At 47.7% G+C, this 22,778-nt stretch overlaps 1 long non-coding RNA gene across 8 annotated transcripts; it reads right to left on the bottom strand.

Moving 5' to 3' along the window:
* Positions 1 to 7,076: 7,076 nt before the first annotated feature.
* LOC104650206 (uncharacterized) lies at positions 7,077 to 22,546 on the bottom strand. 8 transcript variants are annotated; one of them, XR_012512976.1, is made up of 8 exons: positions 21,460 to 22,546; positions 20,271 to 20,743; positions 20,059 to 20,162; positions 18,905 to 19,274; positions 18,004 to 18,117; positions 15,702 to 17,554; positions 14,729 to 14,998; positions 7,077 to 9,041 (listed from the first exon to the last, which is right to left on the bottom strand). It is a non-coding gene; the product is annotated as an uncharacterized LOC104650206 (long non-coding RNA). The 8 variants fall into 8 exon arrangements; XR_012512977.1 differs by lacking the exon at positions 7,077 to 9,041 and adding an exon at positions 9,071 to 9,411; XR_012512975.1 differs by lacking the exon at positions 7,077 to 9,041 and having other exon boundaries at positions 9,421 to 14,998; positions 15,702 to 16,229; positions 16,949 to 17,554.
* Between the last annotated feature and the right edge of the window lie 232 nt (positions 22,547 to 22,778).

The following is a 22,778-nucleotide window of genomic DNA, read 5'->3' as shown; positions in this document are numbered from 1 at the left end:
AGCAGGATCCCATCTATTTCAGCCTTGGCAATTTACTACCACAAAACATTCCTAAGGGTCAAGCCATTCTGATGACCACCCAATTCTTCTGACAATTAAGGTAACTTCACCTGTGCTGCTTTGGCAAATAAGAGCTGTTACCTGACCTTTACCTCCACAGGGTCCAACTCTCCATTGAAATGAGCAAGCCCTCTGCCCTGACCTCCAGAGATAGCCACTGAGGTGCTGTCCAGGGCTTCAGGCACCTGCCTCACTGGCGGGCGTGTTATTGCCTGGGAAGGGAGTGCCTCTGTACCCTCCAGAGGGAAATGAGTCCTCTATGCCCTCCGGGGGGAAGTGAATCCACCCCTCAGCCAGGTGCAGAGGTGGTGCATGCTCATAATCCCAGCACTTTGGGAGGCTGAGGCAGGGGGATCACCTGAGGTTAGGAGTTCAAGACCAGCCTGGCCAACATGGTGAAAACCTGTCTCTACTAAAAACACAAAAATTTGTTGTGTGTGATGGTACATGCCTGTAATCCAATCCCAGCTACGAGGGAGGCGGAGACAGGAGAATTGCTTGAACCCAGGAGGCGGAGGTCACAGTGAGCTAAAATCGTACCACTGCACTCCAGCCTGGGCAACAGAGTGAGACTCCATCTCACACACACACACAAAATAAATAAATCCACTTCAATGTGCCTACGTCCCTAAACCTTCAGGGCCTTTCTTGTACATAAAAGAATTGCTTGCCTCTCAAACGCTTTCCACTTAAGTTACCACTGAGGTCAGCTCTCACTGAAACAGATGTCCGGTTGGAACTGCTGCCATTGCTGGAGTTTGCGTGTTAGTGCAGAATCTCTGCTTACCCACAAGTGAGCAAACCCGTGTCGACAAAACAAGCCCCGAGTAACAGCACAGGAAGAAAGGAAAAAGCACTAATGAGAGTCAGCTGAGAAACAGGATGAACAGGATACGTAAGTGGCCTCACATTACTTCTTCCCAAGACGCGTATCGATATCAAATGGGGACACGGCATATTTACAGAGGGGAAAACTTGGAATCGGGCAGGCACCAATTTCATTGAGAAATTAACATTAACAACATCTGTAAGAGGGCAAATACCTATGAGCCTCAGAATAGAACTGAGAAGGACACAGTTTCATTTCTGAAGTATTTCCACCCAAATTCATACTGTGAGCAAACACTTGAAGTTGAGGGACATTGCTACAAAGTACCTGTAACTCAAGTGCTCAGAAAAAGATCCAGACGCTGAAAAGCAGGCTCAGCAGCGGCTCTGAACTACAGAAAACTAAAGAGATGACACGGAAGAGGGAGCCTGCCGGCCAGGAGTTTGTTTTCCTATAAAAACATTAGTAGAATGTGAGGAAGTCTGTTTAGTTTTCGGTTTGGGGTTTTGTTTTGAGACAGTGTCTCACTGTGTCCCCCGGGCTGAAGTGCCATGGCACAATCGAAGCTCACTGCAGCCTCCACCTCCTGGGTTCAAGTGGTCCTCCCACCTCAGCTTCCCAAGTAGCTGGGACTACAGGTGCGCACCACCACACCCAGCTAATTTTTAAATTTTTCGTAGAGACAGGGTCTCCCTATGTTGCCAGGCTGGTCTTGATCTCCCGGGCTCCAGTGATCCTCCTGCCTCGGCCTCCCAAAATGCTGGGATTACAGGCGTGAGCCACGGTGATCGGCCTAGAGGATGTGGGAAAATTTGATTAGCAAATATATCAATTTTAATTTCTTGATTTTGGTAGTCATTCTGTGGTTATGTAAGAACATGACCTTGTTTTTAGGAAATACACAATGAGGTATTTGGGGGGAAAGGGCCTCACGCTTATAATTTACTTTCAAATGGTTCTGAAAAAATTATATGTACATAAAATGGTATAAATGCACATATATACACATGATTAAATAAATGAGTTATGAAGGAGATGTGGTAAAATACTTGAGGTATCTAAATAAAGAATATGTAATAATTATTTGCTCTATTTTTGCAATCCTCTGGAAGTCTGGATCCTGTCAAATTACATTTTTTTTACGTTCTTATCCCCCTGCATGGTCTGGCACCCTCAGAATCCATTTCCTCCTGGGCTCCCCACAGTTTTGCCACAATTCATGATCAACTCCTGCAGCCCCTCTGCTGTGTAAGCTTCTCTGCCCAGGTTTGCCTGTCACTGGTCCCTGCAGCAGGCTGGTCCCTGACCCTCCTCCTGGTAGGAGGAAGCGCTGCTGCCGGCCGGCCTGTGACTACCGCGGGTGAAGCTGCTGTGAGTCTTTGAGCAGAGCAGGGTGTTCGGAGTCACGCAGACCCTGGCAGGGGTCACCGTTCCACTCAGGGCCCTCACGCTCCTTGCATTTGGCTCTGTCAAATCCTGCGCTACGCAGGGGCCAGCTGGCCAGCCAAAGCCAGGACGTGACCTGATGTGTCTTGCCAGGCCACCATGCCCAAGTGCTGCAGATGACCAACACTGACAGTACACTGTGGTGACCCGACGCTGACCTTATGCTGTGGTGATCCGACGCTGACCATACACCATAGTAACCCAGTGCTGACTGTGCACTATGGTCACCCGATTCTAGCCATAGCAAGACAACAATGATCTTGTCCTTAAATCAACCAGGCAGATACGTCTCAGGTTCCAATCCCTGGGGATGCGGTGCTCACGACCACTTGAGGAAGTAATACTGCCATGGGTTAAATGCATGTAAGGAACAACACAATTCCTAGCAGAAATAATTTCAATATAAGAAATGGAGTGCTTATAAAATCATCGAGGGACTGGAAGAACGGGCTCCAGGCGGGGTCTCCGGATGTCGCTCCCAGAATAACCCCACAGAGCCAGCCCAGCAAGGGAACAGCTACTGTGACAAAAACAAAAACTGTTCAAACAAACGAGGTTCAAAAAAGACTGTTCAGAAACCCACTGTCCTCGCCACTGGCTCCGTGATCACACAACACCAGCTATATTCCCTCCAGGGGTCAGGAAGTTTTGATCCCAGAAATATGCCACCCCCACTAGAGCCACAGCAGCAAAATGACGACTCTCACGGCACAGCCTCTCTTCCCACTTAACCAAATCCTGACCCCAGATCTTGTTCAAGATTTGTGGAAACTGAATCGCATCGGAACCCGAGAGCCGCCAGAGGAGCTGACGTTTAACGCTTCAATCTCTACATCCAGGAAGGGGCCAGAAGGAAGCTGAAATAGACAATGAGTGGGGTGATTTGCCATATTGAACCCATGGGTAGAAAAAAACAGGTCCTAAGAGAAGTATCAGGAAATCCTACAAAAGGCAGAGGAGAAAACCGTTTATCTGATGACGAGTGCCTGCTCAGAACGACTTGAATTACACTCCAATGAAGAAGCAGTATTTTTTCCAAGAAAAAGAAGAAGGTGAACTCGGATGAGGGACAACATGGGTCCAGTCACCACTGCCACAGCTCTTCCATAAATGTGAAATCGTTTCAAATGAATCTAAAATTATAGATATGAGAACTATGTAGAAACATGATTTTGGCCAAGCGTGGTGGCTCACGCCTGTAATCCCGGCACTTTGGGAGGCTGAGGCGGGTGGATCACGAGGTCAGGAGTTTAAGACCAGCCTGGCCAAGATGATGAAACCCCACCTCTACTAAAAATACAAAACTTAGCCAGGCACAGTGCTGTGCATCCGTAGTCCCAGCTACTCAGGAGGCTGAGGCAGGAGAATCGCTTGAACCTGGGAGGCAGAGGTTGCGGTGAGCCGACCACTGCATTCCAGCCTGGCGACAGTGAGACTCTGCCTCAAAAAATAAAAAAGAACAAATAAACAATTTTGTGACATAATATTATATCAGTTCAATATCTTAGCAGCAAGTAACCAAAAACAGAGACAATAACCCTCAAACCTGCTTAAAAAAATAAGTAAATAGGCCGGGTGTGTGGCTCACGCTTGTAATCCCAGCACTCTGGGAGGTCGAGGCGGGCAGATTATTAGGTCAGGAGTTTGAGACCATCCTGGCCAACATGGTGAAACCCCATCTTTACTAAAAATACAAAAATTAGCCAGGTGTGGTGGCAGTTACCTGTAATCTCAGCTACTCGGGTGGCTGAGGGAGGAGAATTGCTTGGACCCAGGAGGTGGAGGTTGCAGTGAGGCGAGACCACCCGTTGCACTCTAGCCTGGGTGACAGAGCAAGACTGTGTCTCAAAAAAAAAATAAAAATAAAAATAAGTAAATATATCACCTCACATAACGAGAAGTCCAGAGATAGGGCAGACATCAATACTGGCTGATTAAACATCTCCATAGCATCATCACCAAAGACACCGGCTCCTTTCCCTCTTATCCCTACCTTCAGCCTAAGGCTCGCTGCACGGTGCCAAGGTGGCTGCAGCAGCTCCAGGCATCACACCTAGTAATGACAGGGATCAAAAGGAGGGATGAACAGTCTCTTTTCCCAGAATCCTTGGAGCAGACTTTCCTTCTAAACCATCTAAAGCATCATTCACAAGAGAGGTAGAATAACCTTGCTCAGCTCAGCTGACTCATCCACGTGGAATGAATGTTGGGGATCAACCATGTGACCACGACAGATACTGGGTTTAAAAAGCAGAGGCAAGAGAGGGTTCATTAAATACCTGTCATAATATTTGCATGTAGGTGATAAACGAAAATAAAAGTCCATAATTGGAAATAACTGTGTGGGGAAATAACCGTAGGCGTTATTTTCCTTTGCTCAAAATACTCGCCACTCTGCACACATCCCCCTGGCTTTTCTTTCCGTCTTCCTTCCTGCTCAGTCTCACCTCTCTCTAAGACCACCCTCTAAAACTCCAGTGTTCTGGGTTATAGAGGGGAGTGTTCTGTGAAATGTGGCCCATGTACCACAGGTGTTAACATTAGCTTGGGAGGGGCGGTTTGCTTGATAACCAAAGATGCCTAGACTCCAGCAAAGACCCGCAGTCACGACGCAAATATCCACAGTCAACTGGGATAATTATAAAAAGAAACATTTGTCTTATACTTCTAGGTTATTCGAATGAGCCCTTTCAGAGAATGATGAGAATGCTGCTACAGGCCGGGTGCAGTAGCTCACGCCTGTAATCCCAGCCCTTTGGGAAGCCAAGGCAGATCACCTGAGGTCGGGAGTTCAGGAACAGCCTGGCCAACATGGCAAAACCCTGACTCTACTAAAAATACAAAAATTAGCCGGGCATGGTGGTGGGCACCTGTAATCCTAGCTGCTCAGGAGGCTGGGGCAGGAGAATCACTCAAACCCCAGAGACAGAGGTTGCAGTGAGCCAAGACTGTGCCACCAAACTCCAGCCTGGGGAACAACACTGAGACTCTGTCTCAAAAAAACAAAAAAAAAAAAAGAAAAAAGAAAATGCTACTAAGATTTTTTAAATCTCTTCGCAGTCACCAGAGAAGTGATAAGACAGCAGGGACTTACTAGGCCAAAAATTTACATCAAAGTGGGAACCCAGACGGGCTGGCTGAAGTCAGCAGCTCCTTTTACTGCCAGGCACCACCGCCCAGGTTTACTGGAGCAGAGTTTTTTTAATTTCAGTTTTTGATACCCATGCTAGTGCATGAGTGTTGTTTTTAATGGTCTTTCAGGGCAAGAGGCACAAGAGTAAAAAGCCAAGCAAGTGGGGAGCATGGGAGGAAGCCCTCCCTCCGTAAAACTCAGGCCCCCGAGGCTACACCCTGAGGGTAACGGAGGATCAGAGGTAAAGCCCCTAACCCCACACAATCACGGGATGGCAAGAAAGGCAGGGCAGGGGCGGGAGCAGGAGGAAACCCTTTTCAGAGCAGACGGAAGCAGGAGCCAGCCATGTCCAAAGCTGCATCACGCGGGTGACCTGGATCACACGCATGACCTGGAACACTTCAAGCCTGTAATTTAAGGTAAAGTGGTCCCTGCTTTCCACGGCCCCTGGGCGCCTGGATGAAGCAAATGCGAGCCTCTTTGGAGGGACAGCTTCATGTAGGGCTCGCAGGACCCCTACAAGCAAATTTTCAAGGACAGTCAAAAGCAAATATGATATGGAAGATAAGATAAAAAGAAAAAAGGAGGAGAGGGGTATGCAGGAAGGAGAAGACAGCCAAACAGACCTAGAAAAACCTCAGATATTCAAATTACCACACGAAGATATTAAAATTAGGCACACTCTGATTAGAGGCATAAAAAGCAAGATGAAATTTTCTGGGGAAAGCCAGGAACTGTGTAAAATAGACTAGCGTATTTGAAAAGCAACCCAGTGGAATTTCTGGAAATGAAAAAATATAATAACCAAAATTAAAAACCAGGTTTAATAACAAATTAGCCACAGCCAAAGAATTAGTGAACCATAAAACAGGTTGAAGAAACTATCTAGAAAGCAACCCAGAGATACAAAAAATTAAAAATCAGAAAGAGAGGTTAAGAGAGATGGAGAACAGAGTAAAAAAATAAATAAATAAATGTTTAATGTATGTTCAATTAGTGTTCCCAAAAGATCAGACAGAAATGGGCCAGAAGCAATATCAGAAGCAGTAACAGTTGAGTCTTTGATAGTACTGGTAAAAGAAATAGGCCAGGTGTCTCATGCCTGTAATCCCAGCATTTTGGGAGGCTGAGGCGTGCGAATCACGAGGTCAGGAGTTCAATATCAGCCCAGCCAGCATGGTGAAACCCTGTCTCTACTAAAAATACAAAAATTAGCCAGGTGTGGTGGCACGTGCCTGTAATCCCAGCTACTCAGGAGGCTGAGGCAGGAGAATTGCTTGAACCCAGGAGGCGGAGGTTGCAGTGATCCAGGATCATGCCACTGCACTTCAGCCTTGACAACAGAGCAAGACTGTCTCAAAAAAAAAAAAAAAAAAAAAAAAAAAAAAAAAAAAGAAAAGAAAAGAAAAGAAAAAGAAAAAAATAAGAAAAAGAGATAAATCCACATATTCAAGAAGCCCAACAAATTCCAAGCAGATAAAAACAGAAAACTCAAGACACATCAGAGTAAGTGATTTTAAAACAGCCTTTCCAAGGGTTTGGTTCTCAGAATGACAGCGGGCTGCTGCTGCTTTTTTTTTTTTTTTTTTTAATCTGGACTCTGAATTTTATTCCAATGCACTGTATATTTTTTTATTGCACTTTAGGTTTTGGGGTACATGTGAAGAACATGCAAGACTGTTGCATAGGTACACACGTGGCAGTGTGATTTGCTGCCTTCCTCCCCTTCACCTATATCTGGCTTTTCTCCCCATGCCACCTCTCCCCAACTCCCCACCCCCTGCTGTCCCTCCCCTTTTACCCCCCTACAGACCCCAGTGTGTAGTGCTCCCCTCCCTGTGTCCATGTGTTCTCATCGTTCAACACCCGCCTATGAGTGAGAACATGTGGTGTTTGATTTTCTGCTCTGGTGTCAGTTTGCTGAGAATGATGGTTTCCAGGTTCATCCATGTCCCTACAAAGGACACAAACTCATCGCTTTGATGGCTGCATAATACTCCATGGTGTATATGTGCCACATTTTCCCTGTCCAGTCTATCATCAGTGGGCATTTGGGTTGGTTCCAGGTCTTTGCTATCGTAAACAGTGCTGCAATGAACATTCGTGTGCACGTGTCCTTATAGTAGAACGATTTATAATCCTTTGGATATATACCCAGTAATGGGATTGCTGGGTCAAATGGAATTTTATTTCTAGGTCCTTGAGGAATCGCCACACTGTCTTCCACAATGGTTGAACTAATATACACTCCCACCAACAGTGTAAAAGTGTTCCTATTTCTCCACATCCTCTCCAGCATCTGTTGTCTCCAGATTTTTTAATGATTGCCTTTCTAAGTGGCGTGAGATGGCATCTCAGTGTGGTTTTGATTTGCATTTCTCTAATGACCAGTAGTGATGAGCATTTTTTCATATGTTTGTTGGCCTCATATATGTCTTTTGTAAAGTGTCTGTTCATATCCTTCGCCCATTTTTGAATGGGCTTTTTTTTTTTTTTTTCTTGTAAATCTGTTTTAGTTCTTTGTAGATTCTGGGTATCAGCCCCTTGTCAGATGGGTAAACTGCAAAAATTTTTTCCCATTCTGTTGGTTGCTGATTCACTCTACTGACTGTTTCTCTTGCTGTGCAGAAGCTGTGGCGTTTGATTAGGTCCCATTTGTCTATTTTGGCTTTTGTTGCCAATGCTTTGGCATTTTGGTCATGAAGTTCTTGCCTACACCTATGTCCTGAATGGTTTTGCCTAGATTTTCTTCTAGGGTTTTTATGGTGTTAGGTCTTATGTTTAAGTCTTTAATCCATCTGGAGTTAATTTTAGTGTAAGGTGTCAGGAAGGGGTCCAGTTTCTGCTTTCTGCACATGGCTAGCCAGTTTTCCCAACACCATTTATTAAACAGGGAATCCTTTCCCCATTGCTTGTTTTTGTCAGGTTTGTTGAAGATCGGATGGTTGTAGATGTGTTTCCTCTGAGGCCTCTGTTCTGTTCCATTGGTTTATATCTCTGTTTTGGTACCAGTACCATGCTGTTTTGATTACTGTAGCCTTGTAGTATAGTTTGAAGTCCGGTAGTGTGATGCCTCCTGCTTTGTTCTTTTTGCTTAGAATTGACTTGGCTATGCGGGCTCTCTTTTGGTTCCATATGAAGTTTAAGGTGTTTTTTTCCAGTTCTGTGAAGAAGGTCATTGGTAGCTTGATGGGAATAGCATTGAATCTGTAAATTACTTTGGGCAGTATGGCCATTTTCACAATGTTGATTCTTCCTAACCATGAACATGGAATGTTTCTCCATCTGTTTGTATCCTCTCTTATTTCGCTGAGCAATGGCTTGTAGTTCTCCTTGAAGAGGTCCTTTACGTTCCTTGTTAGTTGTATTCCTAGGTACTTTATTCTCTTTGTAGCAATTGTGAATGGCACTTTGTTCTTGATTTGGCTCTCTTTAAGTCTGTTACTGGTGTATAGGAATGCTTGTGATTCTGCACATTGATTTTGTATCCTGAGACTTTGCTGAAGTTGTTTATCAGTTTCAGGAGATTCTGGGCTGAGACGATGGGGTCTTCTAGATATACAATCATGTCATCTGCAAATAGAGACAATCTGATTTCCTCCTTTCCAATTTGAATACCCTTTATTTCTTTTTCTTGCCTGATTGCTCTGGCTAGAACTTCCAGTACTATATTGAATAGGAGTGGTGAGAGAGGGCACCCTTGTCTAGTGCCAGATTTCAAAGGGAATGCTTCCAGTTTTTGCCCATTCAGTACGATATTGGCTGTTGGTTTGTCATAAATAGCTTTTACTGTTTTGAGATACGTTCCGTCAATACCTAGTTTATTGAGGGTTTTTAACATAAAGGGCTGTTGAATTTTGTCAAAGGCCTTCTCTTCATCAGTTGAGATAATCATGTGGTTTTTGTCTTTGGTTCTGTTTATGCGGTGACAGCTGGCTTCTAACTGTTACAACAGAAGCCAGAAAACACTAGGATAATATTATCAGTGCACAGAAAGAAAAGTTAATAGCTAAACAATCAAAAATTAGTAAGAGAGTTTGCTACCATAGACCTGTTACTAAAGGAAAATTTAATTTTCAGATGGACATAAATTTATCTTAGGAGGCATAAAATGCAAGAAATAATAAAAAGTACATAAAGTAGTTTAAAATTAGGTAAAGGTAAACAAAAACTGATTTTATAAAACAGGCCTAGTGAGGTGTCTCACACCTGTAATCCCAGCACTTTGGGAGGCTGAGGCGGGTGGATCACCTGAAATCAGGACTTTGAGACCAGCCTGGTTAACATGGCAAAACCCTCATCTCTATTAAAAATCCAAAAATTATCTGGGCTTGGTGGCATGCACCTGTAGTCCCAGCTACTCAGGAGGCTGAGGCAGGATAATCACTTGAACCCTGGAGGTGGAGGTTGCAGTGAGCCAGGATTGCACCATTGCACTCTAGCCTGGGTGACAGAGTGAGATTCCGTCTCAAAAAAAAAGAAAAGAAAAGAAAAAAAAAAGATTTTACAAAACAATAATTGTAACACCTTTTAAGTTTAAAAAGGTACAATTAAAATATAGAACAGAAATAACGCACAGCTCAGGAGGGGTTGACCAGAGTCAATGCGTTTGTTCAAAGGGAGCGGCAACGCATTGGCTAGTTTCAACTTTGGTAAGTTGATTACGCATTTTGTCGTTTCTACGTAGTTGCAAAAAGAACAGAAACAGAATATATAATTTCCAAACAAGCAGGAGAAATGGAAGGTTAAAAAATAATATGTACACTTATTACATATCAATTAAACATACACATATAATCAGAAAAAAAATCACTGCTAAGTAATCCTCCTGGACAGGCTGACTGGGGCAGCAGCACTCCAGCTTGGGCAACAGAGCAAGGCTCCGTCTCAAAAAAAAAAAAAAAAAAAAAAGGAAAAATAAAGACCAGCCTGGGCAATATAGTGAGACCCTGTCTCTCCTAGAAAATTAAAAATTAGCGGGCGTGGTGGTGTGTGCCTATAGGTTCGGCTACTCGGGAGGCTGAGGTGAGGGGATAGCTTAAGCCCAGGAGTTCAAGGTTGCAGTGAATAATCATGTCACTGTACTCCAGCTTAGGTGACAGAGCCAGATTCTGTCTTTAAAAATAATACAAAAAACTGGGTAATAAAGCAGAGAACAGGCCAGGTGTGGTGGCTCACTCCTGTAATCCCAGCACTTTCGGAGGCTGAGGTCAGGAGTTCTTTCCTTATTTGAGACAAAATCTCGCTCTGTCGCCCAGGCTGGAGTACCATGGCACAAACTCGGCTCACTGCAACCTCCGCCTCCCTGATTCAAGCCGTTCTCCTGCCTGAGCCTCCCGGGTAGCTGGAACTACAGGTGCACAGCACGGCGCCCGGCTAATTTTTGTAGGGACAGGGTTTCACCATGCTGGCCAGCCTGGTCTCCAACCCCCGACAATGTGAAAAGGTCTAATATCTGTGTGATCAACGTCATAGAAGAAGAGAAGACTGTGGTTAAGAAAAAAATATTTGAGAAAATAGTAGCGCACGGGGTCACCCACGGGGGACCGGCAGCTGGGCTGCAGGAAGCACGGAGGGTGGAAGGGAGGGAAGAACACTGCTGAAGGGCTGGCGGAAAACAGCCGTCAGGATGCCACGTGCAGAGAAAACACCCTTCAAGAGTCAAAGTGAAATCCAACATTTTCAGAAGAAGAAAAACGAACAGAATGTGTTGACAGCTGACTTGCTGTGGATGATAAAGACCGCAGGGAACCTTGAATATGGAAAATTCCTTTAGAAAAAAAGACGCATCATAAAACTTAAGAATAGAGGTCATATAAAAGTAAATGGGTGGGAAAAAGCATCTCATGTCTATACCAACGCCCGCATCCCCAAAGCTGGTGAGCTATATTAATATCTGAGAAAATAGGCTTGATGGCAAATGTGTTCATGTAAAGATGGTCACCTATATTAAAGGGTTCAATTCATCAAGAAGATATATAAAACTTAAATGTATATGGACATAATAACACAACTTAAAAATATATAAAGCAAAATTTGACAGAAATGTATAAAAAAATAGAAAAATCCATAATCATCATGGAAGAAATTAAGATCCCTGCCTCAGTAATTATTAGAATAAACAGATAGGTAAACAATAAGTACACGCAGGCCGGGTGCGGTGGCTCACGCCTGTAATCCCAGCACTTTAGGAGGCCGAGGCAGGCGCATCACAAGGTCAGGAGTTCGAGACTAGCCTGACCAAGACGGTGAAACCCCGTCTCTACTAAAAACACAGAAAATTAGCTGGGCGTGGTGGCGCATGCCTGTAATCCCAGCTACTCAGGAGGCTGAGGCAGGAGAATTGCCTGAACCCAGGAGGCGGAGGTTGCGGTGAGCTGAGATCGCGCCATTGCACTCCAGCCTGGGTAACAAGAGTGAAACTCCATGTCAAAAAAGAAAAAAAAACACACAAAAAAAATTAGCTGGGCATGGTGCTTGCCTGTAATCCCAGCTACTCTGGAGGCTGAGGCAGGAGAATCACTTGAACCCGGGAGGCGGAGGTTACAGTGAGCCAAGACCATGCCACTGCACTCCAGCCTGGGTGACAAAGCAAGACTTCATCTCAAAAAACAAAACAAAAAACAAACAAACAAACAAAAACCACAATAAGCACAGTAAATGCTGAATAACTGCATTAACACACTGGGTCTAATAGACAAATATAGTCTCCTTTAACAGCACACAATATTTTCAAGCCCAAGCGGGACTTTTATAAACATTAACCATATTCCAAGTCCAAAAAATGTCAAATAATTAAAATCATACAGAGCATATTCTCTGTCCATAATGTGGTTAAGCTAGAAATCAATAGCAAAAAGATAGCTAGAAATCAGTCACATGTTTGAAAATTTACAAACACACTTTTAAATAACCAATTTTGGTCAAACGATAAATAAATCATGATAAAAGTTAGAAAATGCTCTTAAGCCATAATCAAAGTAGTAAATATCAAGTTTGTGGAATGCAACTAAAGCTATACTTAGTGTTTTATATTTCCAAGTGTGTACAGCAGAAGGAAGTAGCTGAAGCTAAGGAACTGAGAAGTTCTATCTCAGGAACTTACAAAAATGGTAAACCACACCCAAATGGAGTAAAAGAAGAAACTAATAAATATAAGGCAGAAACTGAAGAAACGGGGAAAATCACAGATAAACTAGGCCAAAAGTGATGATCTGAAAATACCCATGTAATTCACCAACTTCTGAAAAATCTGTTGAAATGCTTTAGATATTTAAAAATAAAAAAGATTATGTAAATTTTGCATCAATAAATATAAAAATTTAAAATAAAATGAATAAATTCCTGGAAATTTAACAAAATGAATGCAGAAAAAAATAGATTTTTAAAGACACCAAATCAGCAGTGAAAAATCTTTTCCCAAACAGACATTTCCCATCTAAGCACAGATGGCTTCACTGGCAGTTTCTACCAAATGTGCAGGAACAAACAATTAAAACTTTATACAGGCCAGGTGTGGTGGCTCATTCCAGCACTCTGGGAGGCTGAGGCAGTCAGACCACTTGAGGTCAGGAGTTCGAGACCAGCCTGGCCAACATGGTAAAACCCCATCTCTACTAAAAATACAAAAGTTAGCCCAGCATGGTAGCCTGGCGCCATGTCTATGATCCTAGGTACTCGGGAGGGTGAGGCATGAGAATTGCTTGAATCTGGGAGGCAGAGGAGGTTGCAGTGAGCTGAGATCATGCCACTGCACTCCAGCCTGGACAACAGAATGAGACTCTGTCTTAAAACAAACAAACAAACAAACAAACAAACAAAAAACAAAAAAAAACCCAACTTACACAAACTCTTCCAGATAATGGAAAATAGGGCTAGCCAGGCACAGTGGCTTATGCCTGTGATCCCAACACTTTGGGAGTCCAAGGCAGAAGGATTGCTTGACCCCAGGAATTTAAGACTAGCATGGGCAACATGGCAAGACCCCATCTCTACAGAAAAAATTTTAAATTAGTCATGCATGGTGGCACACACCTGTGGCCCCAACTACTCAGGAGGCTGAGGCAGGAGGATCATTTAAGCCTGGGAGATTGAGGCCCATCACCACGCCCGGCCTAGAAAGGAACTTCTTTTTTTTATTTTTATGTATTTATCTTTTTTTAAAGATGGGGTTTTACCATGTTGGTCAGGCTGGTCTTGAACTCCCGACCTCAGGTGATCCACCCACCTTGGCCTCCAAACTGCTTGGATTACAGGCGTGAGCCACCACGCCTGGCCTTGAAAGGAACTTCTTAACAATGAATTGTGTCTATAAAAAGGAAGGAAGGATGCCGGGCACGGTGGCCCAAGCCTGTAATCCCAGCACTTTGGGAAGCCGAGGCAGGTGGATCACAAGGTCAAGAGATCGAGACCATCCTGGTCAACATGGTGAAACCCCGTCTCTACTAAAAATACAAAAAATTAGCTGGGCATGGTGGCGCGTGCCTGTAATCCCAGCTACTCAGAAGGCTGAGGCAGGAGAATTGCCTGAACCCGGGAGGCGGAGGTTGCGGTGAGCCGAGTATCCAGCCTGGGTAACAAGAGTGAAACTCCATCTAAAAAAAAAAATGAACAGAAGGAAGGAAGGAAGAAAAGAAAAGAAAGAAAAAGAAGGAAGAAAGATAACAGATTATCACATGAAGTGACGGATCATCATAAGAAATGATAGAAGATTCTGGGAGACCTGAAATGAGACAACTAGGCCCCATGATTATAATTTTCATTCTACATTGTACTGAGGATCTAAACATCATAGTAGAGCAGTAATAACATAATGAAAGATCTAAAGAGAGAAAAAAAACATCTTTTGAAGATGGTATAATTGTATAGGTAGAAAATCTAAAACATGTTACAGATAAGTTATTAAAATTAATAAAATAGTTTAACAATATTGCTAGATTAAAATCTATCTGAAAATAATTTAGAAAAGAAAATAAAATTAACAGTTTACAATAATACAAAAAAATGAAGTCTCTCAGTATAAATGTGCAAGATCTCTGTAAAGAAAATTATAAAAGTTTGAGAGATGTTAAAGAAAGCCTACATAATATAGTTGAATTGTTCTTTGCCTGGAAACCTCAGCCATGGTAAAGAAGTCATTTCTCCCCAAAGTGACCTATAGGCTTAATAGACTTCCAGTAAAAATCCCAGTAGTGTACCTGTTTATTATTTATTGCTGCATAACAAATTACCCCAAACCTTAGAGGCTGACAACAACATACATGTATTATCTCACAGTGTCTGTGTCAGGAATTCTGGAACAACTTAGATGAGTTCTCTTTTCAGGTTTTCTCGTGAGGCTGCAGCCAAAGTGTTGGCTGAGGTTGTGGTCTCATCTGAAGGCTCAACAGGGGAAAGTTCCACTTCCAAACTCTCTCCTCCTGTTAGCAGGACTCAGCTTCTCTCAGGCTGTTGGGCCGGCCAAGGACCTCACTGCTCAGTTTCTTGCCAATTCGGGCTCTCCATGAGGCATCTCACAACAGGACGGTTTGCTTCATCAGAATAAACACGAAAAGGAGCCAGAGAGAGAAAGTGCAAGCCAAGTAAGTCCCAGAGTCTTAGTCTTCACAGCCTAACCACAGAAGGAACATCACATCACCTCTCCTGTGTTCTGTTCATTAGAAACAAGTCACTAGGGGCAGCCTACACTAAAGAGGAGGATTCCCCATGGGCATGCTTAAATGCCAGGAGGTGCACGATTGCAAGCCATTTCAGCAGCAAACGACTGCGCTCCAGCCTGGGTAACAGAGCAAGACTCCACCTCAAAATCTGTGTGCGTGTCTGTGTGTGGGTGTGTCTGTGTGCACGTGTGTGTCTCTGTCTGTGTGTGCATGTTCATTGACTGTTTTAAAGAAGTCTATTCCTTAAATCATGTTTTTGGCAAATTGGTCATGTGGCACCTCGGCTTCAAGCCAGGGAGGTGGAGTCAGGACAAAGCCCCCAGGAAAAGAGAGGAAAGACACAATTGCAAAGTCCTTGGTGTGGCTTTGAACTCTGGACTGGCCTGACTGAGGCCCGCCACACCTCCTGACTTCTTCAGAACGTGAGTCAGTCCATTCCTGTTAAAGAGTTTGACCCAGGTTTGGTTGGGTTTCCTGTTACTGGCAAGTGAAAGCATCCTTACAATGTATTTTTCTGAATATTTCCAAATTCTGATCTTCCAACCCTTGGCTCCAGCCAAACCAGTCTACTCACCTTCCGCAAGTGCTCTTCGTGCTTTCCCATCACATGATCATTCTCTTGTGCTCCTCTCTTCAGCTCCTCTGCCTGTTCGGTGTTCCCCTGGCTCTCCAGAAAGGAGCCTCTCTGTTCCTGGAGCAGCCCCCGGAGGCTGCTATGGCCCTCCATGGCCCCTGCAGCACCCCCTAAACCTCCTGCAGCCTTCCATGGCCCCTGCCTTCTCTGCATAGCTGTCCAGCTTCTTTGGTCACTGGAATCAAAAACTCATGGAATTCTTTCGTAAGGCCAGTGGGGGCTGGGTGTGGTGACTCATACCTGTAATCCCAGCACTTTGGAAGCCCGAGGTAGGCGGATCACAAGGTCAAGAGATCAAGACCATCCTGGCCAACAAGGTGAAACCCCGTTTCTACTAAAAATACAAAAATTAGCTAGGTGTGGTGACACGCTGTAATCCCAGCTACTCCGGAGGCTGAGGCAGGAGAATCGCTTGAATCTGGGAGACAGAAGTTGCAATGAGCCGAGATTGTGCCATTGCACTCCAGCCTGGGCAACAAGAATGAAACTCGGTCTCAATAAATAAATGAAAAAGAAGGTGGAAAAATAAAAGAAGAAGGTGCATCTATGCATCCATCTTAAGCAGCTAGAGAAAGAAGAGCAAATTAAACACTGAGTACTAGGAGGAAGCAAATGATCGAGACAGCAGCAGAATTCAGTAGAATAGAAAATAAACCATGGAGGAAATCATGAAAACCAGAATTCGGTTCTCCGAAAAACATAATAGCATTGAGGAACTCCTTGCAGACATCGGCAAATGAAAAACTTCTGCTCATCAAAAGACACTGTTAAGAAAATAAATAACCAAGATAGACCAGGAAGAAAAAATCTGCCATACATGGATTTAACAAAGGTGTGTACGTAGATTAGACGGTGAATTTGTACAACCCAGTAATCAAAGAATAACCCAGTAAACGTATGGGCAGGATATTTAAACAGACACCCCCCAGAGGAGACATGAAGAGCCAGTAAGTGCACGGAAAAGCGCTTAACACAGAAAACATCAGAGAAATGGAAATAAAAACCACCCTCAGATAACAATGGACGCCCACAGGCCGTCCAAAACAAAACACAGACACAGAGCACCAGGGAGGGCAAATTCTACCACCTGGGGAAAATGGAAAATTTCTTTAAGAGCGGCAACTACCCTATGACCAGCAATTCCCATTTTTAGGCATTTACCCCAAGAAAAATAAAATATAACATACGCGCTCCAAAAGAGTGCTCATATCAGTTTTATTCATGACAGCCAGAGGCTGCGGACAGTCCCGGCGTCCAGCCACAGGAGGACGAGTACAGAAACGGTGTCCGTGTCCAGATGGCTTGGGAAGAAAGAAAAAGAATAAACAAACCGTGAGTCCTTTCCTGATGGTGGAGTACTACTCAGCAATGTAAAGGAACAAGGTACTGGTGCAGGCAGCAGCAAGGAAGATCTGAAATCCAGCGTGCTGAGTGAGGGAGCCAGACGCTGGAGAGCGCCGGAGTCACTCACGAGAGGTCAAGAACCAGCTAAACCATGTGACAGAACAAAGGAGAACAACTGTTCCTTCCTGGTGGCCAGGGGCGAGGGCTGCCGGCCAGGACAGGGCAAGAGGGAGCTTCTGAGGCCACAGAAACGTCCTCTGTCTTGGTAGGAGTGTGGGTTACTGGCCTGTGTCAAAACGGATCCAATGTGGTCAAGGTCCGTGTATTTCCCTGTTTGAAATGCTTTGTGAAAGCAAGACAGAATCCAACACAGAGCGTCTTCTTCCATTTATGCCCCACATTATCTGTACAGTACTCTGGTTTCTCTTCAGATCATGTAAGTCTTTTGCCTTTTTAAATACATTATACAAAAATAAAAAACAGGGCAAATTAAACACTGCTTAGGTACGGAGGGTGCTAACACTGTCAAGGAAAGCAAGGAAAGGCTGAGAGTGGGAAACGGGGCAGGGGCTGCCTTCTGCAGGAGGGAGGGGGCCTGCGGGGGGCTCGGGCTCCCAGCTCGTTCCAGTTCCTGACTTGGGTGTTGGCCACATGGGTGTTTGTTTTCAAACTATTCTTTAAGCTGTTCTGAGGTAAGGTGTTTTATAGACTTTTCTGTAATCCATCCAATATCCCAATTTTTAAAGAATGCTGGCCCGGTGAGGTGGCTCATACTGTAATCCCAGCACTTTGGGAGGCTGAGGCAGGAGGAGGATTGCTTGTGCCTGAATTTTCATAGAGAAGGGACTAGCCTTCTCTCTGGAAAATTAAAAAACTAGTCAGGCGTGGCTGTACTCACCTGTGGTCCCAGCTGTTGAGGAGGCTGAGGTGGGAGGATCACTTAAGCCCAGGAGGTTGAGGCTGCAGTGAGCCAAGATCGTGCCACTGCTCTGCAGACCGAGTGACAGAGACCCTGCCTCAAAAAAGAAAAAAGCTAACAAAATCAGAAACCTTCTCCTTAAGCAAAGAATCACCAGAAAAAAGGGAGCCTTGGAAACGGCCCTCAGGCTTCAACACTCCCACCAGGGCTGGAGGAGTGGCCCTTGGCTAAAGGGAGTGACTTCACTGCCCCATCCGCAGCAGAACTGACCCGACCTGTGTCCCAGCGGAAGCTCTAGTGACTTCACCGCACCGTCCACAGAACTGACCCCACCTATGCCCCAGCGGAAGATCTTTCTTTTTATATTTTGTAGAGATGAGGCCTTACTATGTTGCCCATTCTGGTTTCAAACTCCGGGGTTCAAGCGATCCACCCACCCCAGCCTCCCACCATGCTCAGATGACAGGTATGAGCCACCATGCCCTGCCCAGAACTCTTGCAACACAGAGAGGTTTATTACTATAAAGAATTACTTGCTGAAATCCACTAGAAATGAAACGCCAGACTCTAAAAGTAAGCACGATGCCATAGAGGAGAACAGAGAATGAGGCAGCCCCTGAGACGCGAGAGAAATGCTGGGGGCGAGACCGTGAAAGGCTGGCTCTCAGTGATGTGAGCTCACTCCCAGCTTTGCGCTCCCATTGCGTCCTGGGCTCCGGGCCGGGACCACACAGCTGGGCAGAGGCACCAGGCTGGTTTGGGAGCTTCAGGTTGTGCTCCAATTAAAGAGCAAATCCACTGGCTGGGGCGTGGAAAAGGAGGCCAGCTGTGGCTGAATGCCCGTGCGCAAACGCTCTTGCGACACCTCCCTCCGGCTCACCTGTGGCTCGGCTCTCCGGCTCTCTGCTGTGGCTTCAGCTCCAGGAAGGCTCTTTCCAGAGCCATCGGCCATCACGGCCCCAGGGACTCCCCACCGCCCAGAGGCCGTAGTGTGGAGGTGGGTCCTCTTCTATCAGGTTTCCACAAAAGTCAACACACATCCCCACACCCAAGCTGCTCAGACAGGGCGCAGGGAGTGTTTCCAAGAGAAAATTGGGCTGAGGCCACCAGAAGGCGGGGAAGCTTGCCAGCCAGGCATGACGCAGGTGTCCTCGCGGGGACGCACACGTGAGGGAGTGTGCACAGGCTCTGTGCCTGCCCCAAACCACGTGGAAATGGCTCTGGAGGACCCATTTTCTCAATGTGACTCCCTGCAGGTGACACAGATGAGAATCAGACAAATCAGCCACTTGGCCAGCTCCACAGCTCCCCACGGCCCCCACTAGGGACGCGCTGCAGGAAAATAAATGCAGGGGGCTAGAGAATGTAAGCGATGCGGCAGGGAGGGGGGCTTTCCGGTCTACGTAAGGAGGCCAGGTGACTCGGTAAGACGGCACTTGAGAGAAAATGAAGAGAGGGAGGCACGCAGGTGTCTAGAGGGAGAGCATTCCAAGTAGAGAGAACAGGAAACTCTAAGGCCCCAAGTGGCAGCGTCCTGCGTGTTGTCACGATGTTACAATTACCCGGTACAGCAGATGCTCTGGCATCACCACAACACACAGTGGGGGGCTGAGAAGTTCAGTGTAGTGACTGGATATCCCAGGCCGCCCCCAGGGCTGTGCTGAGCAGCTGAGCAGCTCGGCGGTGGGACTGGACCGCTGCATGGTCCCAGCCCGGCTACTGCCATTCTCAGCGTCTGCCTCCTCGCCCGCAGCACGAGCCCACGCCCGGTTCTCCCCACGTGAGCCCACGGCAGCTCCTCAGAGCCACGCCGTCCTGGGCTCGTGCGCCTCAAAGCACGGCTGCCTCCCTTCACTGCTCAGCGGCTAGAGCCCCGAGTCTGAACTTCACCCTCGACCCCAGCCTTTAGCCCATCTGATCTGTCGCCAAACCTAGTCCTCTGATCGCTTGAGCCCAGGAGTTCGAGACCAGCCTGGGCAACACAGTGAGACCTCCCTCTACAAAAAATAAACAGCCAGGCGTGGTGGCACACACCTGTGGGAGGTGGGAGGCTCGCTCGCGCTCTGGAGTTGGCAGCTGCAGTGAGCCGTGATCTTGCCACTGCACTCCAGCCTGGGCAACTCTTTTTGAGACTCTGTCTAAAAAAACAAAAACAAAATTAAAAAACCCTCCTGGGGCTTCCCAGCTCCATTGCTTCCCCTCATCCCCACCCGTGAGCCCCCAGCCCATCCTGTCCACACACGGACCTGGAGCTCCCACCCAGAAGGGCCTCCAGTCTTTCGCACTGCAGCAGATTCTCCTGGCTTTGCAGGACAGAAGCTCCCAGCTCTTCTTTTTTTTCACAACTAAAAATCAGCTTATTAAAATGGCTGACTTGAGTGTCTGCAACGGCGACTTCGGGCTGCATTCCCGGCTCAGTTCGGAAGAGCAAGTGTCTCAACAATCCTGGGGGGCCCGCAGGCCAGCGAGCGGCGTGCAGATTCCCACCCAGAAGCCACCCCCCTTGCGACCTTCTGCACACGACGTCTTCCTGCGGTGGTTCTCACAGTCCTGGCAGGCTCTGAACCGGCCCCCGCACGGTGAGATTCCTTTCCTCGGCACATCTCAGCGGGTCGGCTCACTTGTTCTCCAGGGCTTTTAAGTCTCAGCTGGTTAGGGTCATTCTGACTCAGTGACTCCCACCTCTGGTTCCACAAACCAGGATCTTTAAAAACCATGGCTGTGAGAAAAAAAAAAAAAAAAGAGAGAAAAAGAAAATGACCCAAAGGGACATCACAAAATAGTAATAATCATATTTTTAAAAACGGAAATAAACCAGACGGCAGCGTAGGTCCTGGCTGGTCCTCGGCTCTGTCTGGAGCGGCTACAGCTGCGGACCTGCCGGCTTCCAGCCCTCCCTCCCCAGGACCAGGCCACCGTGCTGGACCCTTGCAGTCCCCAAAGCGATAGCCTGCCTCAGCAGCCTGTGGGGACCCCTGTACCGAGAGCCCGGTCCTTCCACTCCTCCGCCCAAGGCCACCCAGGCCACGCCATCAGGCCTCCTGCTCCGGCTGCAGCTGTGCTGTGCTGTGGCTGACCGTACCGCCCAGTGCCCCCGTGGGCCTCCAGGGCCCCTGTGTTGGCTATTCCTCTTCCCACGGTGGCCGCCTGACTTCCTGCCTCACTGCCTGCAAGCCTCTGCAGATGTCTCCTCTCAGACTCCCCTACCGGCATGGGCCAAACAGCAGACCTGAGCCTGCCCCTTTGTCCTTCCTGAATCAACCCGCTTCACAGGATGCAAGTTCATACCTGAAATGCTGTGCGTTCATCTCAGCCTCACCCACCCCAAACTGAACTGCAACATTCATGCCGAACGGACTCTGGTTTTGTTGCTCTTGTCCGCGCTGTGTCCCTAGAGCTGAGATCCCGACCCCCAGGCAGTGGACTGGTACCCACCCAGGGCTTGTTAGGAACCAGACCGCCCAGCAGGAGGTGAGTGACTGGCATGAAGGTGACGCTTCCTCTGTATTGACGGCTGCTCCACCTGGCTCATGTTACCACCTGAGCTCGTCTCCTGTGTGATGAAGGTGGCATCAGGATATCCACATCCCGTGTGATGAGCGGTGGCATCAGGAGCTCCGTCTCCCGTGTGATGAAGGGGGCATCAGGAGCTCCGCCTCCCATGTGATGAGCGGTGGCATCAGGAGCTCCGCCTCCCGTGTGATGAGCGGTGGCATCAGGAGCTCCGTCTCCCGTGTGATGAAGGGGGCATCAGGAGCTCCGCCTCCCATGTGATGAGCGGTGGCATCAGGAGCTCCGCCTCCCGTGTGATGAGCGGTGGCATCAGGTGCTCATAGGCGGTGAACCCTATTGTGAACCGTGCTTGCCAGGGATCCAGGCTGCGGCCTCCTTATAAGAATCTCATGCCTGATGATCTGGGGTGCAATAGTTTCATCCCCCAACCATCTCACCGCCCTGTCTTCTACCAAACAAGACCCTGGTGCCAAAAAGGTTGGGCTCCACCGCCCCAGAGCTTAGGAGGGCGCCTGGCACGTAGCAGGATTCCTGAAAATGCCCTGAGCAAAGGCTGCCCGGACTCCCACAAACACCTGGGGTGCTTGTCCATTTCCACGCTGGGCCACGCCTCAGCCCTCCGGAGAGCCTTCTAGAAACGCAAGCCCCCCAGCACTGCGTCTGCCGGGAACTTCCAGCGGTGTCTCCTCATCCTCTGGGTTGGTCCGGAATGCCTCCTGAGACCCCCACGCCCGCCCGGCACGTGCCGGTTCAGGGCCTCAAAGCCCGCTGCTCCCCACGGACTCCGGACCCGCCCCACGTTCCTCCCGCGTCGCGCCCTCGGCGTCTGGAGGGGTCCGCAGTGACTCCGGATGAAGCCGCTCGCGGCCGCTTTCGGTCTTGGGAAACGCGGCGCCGTTTCAGGGTCTTCAAGGGACAGGCGCTCCCCAGGCCGGGAGACCGGGGCGTTCCCAGGGGCCAGGAGACTCCACCGGCCCCGCCGCGCCCCCACCCCCGGGAGCCCCGCCCCCGCGCCCCCCTGGGGAGTCCCCGCCCCCGCGCCCTCCACCCACCCCCGGGAGTCCCCGCCCCCGCGCCCCCCTGGGGAGTCCCCGCCCCCGCGCCCCCCAGGAGGCCCCGCCCCCGCGCCCCCCTGGGGAGTCCCCGCCCCCGCGCCCCCCAGGAGGCCCCGCCCCCGCGCCCCCCTGGGGAGTCCCCGCCCCCGCGCCCTCCACCCACCCCCGGGAGTCCCCCGCCCCCGC

Source organism: Saimiri boliviensis, chromosome 12 (assembly GCF_048565385.1).
Source record: "Saimiri boliviensis isolate mSaiBol1 chromosome 12, mSaiBol1.pri, whole genome shotgun sequence".
Taxonomy (NCBI): Eukaryota; Metazoa; Chordata; class Mammalia; order Primates; family Cebidae; genus Saimiri; species Saimiri boliviensis.
The sequence above is the reverse complement of the archived record's forward strand: the minus strand, read 5'-3'. Positions and strand labels throughout refer to the sequence as shown.